The following is a 3,540-nucleotide window of genomic DNA, read 5'->3' on the forward strand; positions in this document are numbered from 1 at the left end:
AGAATAGAAAACAAGAAAAGGCTGTTACAACTATGGACAATACTCAAGGACTAAAACTATTGAAGCGAGCACTACGCCATAAACGGCCTTCTACCACATAATTACGTGATGTTGCCGTAGATAATGTTGCAGTAGCTACATGATAATGCACCATACTGCAACATATTTTAATTATGTTAGCATAGGTCTCGTAAAGTGTTTCCAATACATATTTTTAATAAAAATATTCAATTTTTTTTTAAAAATTAAATAAATAAATGCTGATGTGGCAGAGCTGGGTCCCCACACAGCTGATGTGGCAGGTGAGTCACCCCATATGGGTCCCACCTTGCTGACGTGGCAGGTGGACCCCTGCTGACGCGGCAGGGGGGGCCCTGCTGACGTGGCGGGTGGGTCCCCCATGTGGGCCCCACCTTGCTGACGTGGAAGGAGGTCCTTATTGACGTGGCAGGGGCGAGGTGGCAGTGGTGAAGTATTAAATCAAAAAATTTCAGAAATTTTGCACTATCCAGGATTTGAACCCAAGACCTCCTACAAAACAAAATTGAGTGCAAACCACTACACCAAGGAAGACAATGTGTTGTATTCCACATTATTTAAATAAAATTAAGCAATCAAAGCAGACTGACCCGTGTTTGGGCTAGTTTCCCGAGTGAAGTATCGATTGTTTAAAATAAATTTTCGATGATTATATATTAGATTTTTTAGAGATATTGAAAAAATGGGGAAAATAATTAAAATATGATTTTTTTTATTTTTGTAATTATATAGACAATTGTTTGAGTGTATAGTATTTTTTGTGCATTTTTTAAAATTTTCTAGTTATTTTCTGTTGATTTTTAATTAGTCTATAATTTAATAAATAAAAATAGAAATCAACTACTGGATCACTACGTGGCAGAAAAGTATTGGCTGATGAATGCATCACGTGGATCACCAGCTTCAGTTTTAATCTGGACCATCAGATCAGTTTAAAGAAAACCAATTTGGGTAAATCCTGAGTGTTGGTTCATAATAAACTGAAACAGATGACGAGAAAGAGAAGCCGGCGATTAGTAGGGTTAAGGAGAGGGAGAAAAGCGGCAGAGGAAGATGGGAAGAGATGAAGGTTTGAGGGAAGGAAGAGGCGGCAGACGATTTGGGGAGGTTTACAGAAGCCAATTGATGAGGCGGCGGACAATTAGTCATCTTTTCTTTCTTTTTAAAACTTTGGTGCCTGTTTATTTGGGGAAGAGATGAATGATTATGAACCAGTGCCTATTTACTAGCACTAGTTGTTTGAAAGTGTGCGGTTCATATGCTTGTCAGAGTTGTAGCAGGACTAATTGAGGTTGCAACGGACAATAGGACTCGCAGAAAGGTATTAAAATTCTACTTAGTACTGCTTACTTGAATTCGATGTTTTAGATGTTTATTTAATCTGCAAGAAAGTCTCGTACATATAAGTATTTGTCTAAATTCCTATTATTTGTAGTGAAATTTCTAATAAGCTTTGTTATATTTAGAGTGTAAAACTTGATTTATATATATTTTATTGATAATGATTTATGCAATGATAATGAAAGGTGGGATGCAGAGACTGACATGGATGTCGATGAGCAGCGGTACATGTCTACTCCTATTTAAAATTTGTTTTCTTCCCTTTCTTTGGGAGACTTGAAACTAAGGCACTATATATTTTTGTATGGAAGAGTCAAAAGGGAACTCCTTGAACCTGAGCATAAAGATGTGGTACGTAATTTTATGGGAACACCCACATATTAATTATTCTGAATTTGTTAGCCTTAGAAGGTTAAATTTTTAATTATGAACTCAGAGTGGATCTAGGAATAAAGAGAATGAAAAGATGTCTTTGGGTAGTAACTCATCCCTCATCATTTTAAACACAAAAAGGCATAGTAATTTGTATATGGATTACAAATTTTCTTGAAAGTATTTCCTTCAGAATTGAAAAGGATTAGAGTGCATGTCCACATAGCAAATTTTATGGAATTCTAAGTTGCTTCCCCTGCCATAGCAAATATTACACTTGGTCTTAATCTTTCATTGTGAGGAAGGAGGTTAATTGTACAAGCTAGGTGGGGATTACATTTTTACAAAATTCGAGCTGGGGAGGGGGACTTGTGGAGTTCAGATATGTAGAGTTTAAGTCCTGGGTAACATTAGGGTACGCTATATGTTTTCCTGAAATCCTTGTGGACTGTTCAGATAGTGGATTTTATGCAATGATTTATGTATATTTTATTGTAACTTGGGTTGAAAGTTGACTTCAGATTCATGTTAAAGCAAAATTATTTTGTCCATGTGATTTTATCTGTACCAGGCACCCGTTAATGCCAGAAAACAGAGCTCTCCTTGGGAACATGTATTCATTTTGATTCATGTGACTAACAATTCTTTACTAGGAACCAACAAGTGCCTGGTAGTGTGTATGTGAACAACCAATGGCCTTTCCATTAATCTTTTTAGACGCCACCAACGCGTGCTAAATCTCTAAAGCATGGAAGGAACAAGAGTGTCACTGGTGGACTAGTTAACTCCTTAGAAGTAAGTGGTTCAGGTCCTAGCCACCAAGAACAGGACAGGTCTCCCAAGCTTAGTCAGGCAAATAATTGTAAGGATGTTTCTATATCAAAGAAGTTTCTTAGGAAATCCTTTTCTAGGAGATGATGTCGCATGCTGAATTAACAGTTGGTGTTAAGAAATATGCTTTCGATAATTTAAAAGTTGTACGTTGTAGGTGTTTCGAATTTCAAGCTCGGGTTCTTTGTGCATAATTTTGTTCATATAACTGTTTTGAAAGCTATGTAATCATATCTGCACAGTTCTTGTGAAAAATGGTGCACATTTTATGTACTACATATTTCTTGTAATTGTGTGAATGAATATATTGTTTGGTAAAGCAAAGTTCTATCATGTACTGAAGAATCCATCTGTGAAATGCTGTTACTGATTTTTAGCACTGATTGAGATATCTATATCTAATTATATCTTTTGCCATTTGTAACACCCATGCTCATATGATGATGTGGCTATGTGGGTCCCACATCTTGACGTGGTAGTCCACGTTGTCATGCGGTCCCCAGTCAGCAGGACCCACCTACCCACGTGTCAAGCCACGTGTCCAGCTACGTGGCCGTCCATGTGACAATCCACATGTCATGTGGGCCCATTTTTTTACAAAATCACAGTTTTTAGCAACATAATTTTTGGTGTTGCCCTAAATGAGAAAATGTTGCCTTTGAACCCTAAGGCAACATCGTAAATACTAACATCAGAAAAGTATTGCCGTTAATTTTTTTAATCTTTTGCAACATTTATTGGGCCCCCGGTAACTTATTTGGAATGTTGCAGAAAGCCATTATTGGCGTAGTGGAGGGTGTGTAACGATGCACCGAATTATGAAACGCAAGATTCGAGGAATCAAACTTACCATGTCTTTTAATGCGAAAGGAGAGCCATATGGTGATGAAGGTAAAGAGATGCAATAATATATTAGAGTTTTGGCAAGAATCAAAACCCTGATCCGGCATGATTCTT

At 37.3% G+C, this 3,540-nt stretch overlaps 1 long non-coding RNA gene across 1 annotated transcript; it reads left to right on the forward strand.

Annotated features, from left to right (window-relative positions):
* Positions 1-1,035: 1,035 nt before the first annotated feature.
* Positions 1,036-2,768, forward strand: LOC141698488 (uncharacterized). Its single transcript, XR_012565134.1, has 3 exons — positions 1,036-1,360; positions 1,566-1,731; positions 2,324-2,768. It is a non-coding gene; the product is annotated as an uncharacterized LOC141698488 (long non-coding RNA).
* The last annotated feature ends 772 nt before the right edge of the window (positions 2,769-3,540 follow it).

This window comes from Apium graveolens, chromosome 11 (assembly GCF_009905375.1).
Source record: "Apium graveolens cultivar Ventura chromosome 11, ASM990537v1, whole genome shotgun sequence".
NCBI lineage: Eukaryota > Viridiplantae > Streptophyta > Magnoliopsida > Apiales > Apiaceae > Apium > Apium graveolens.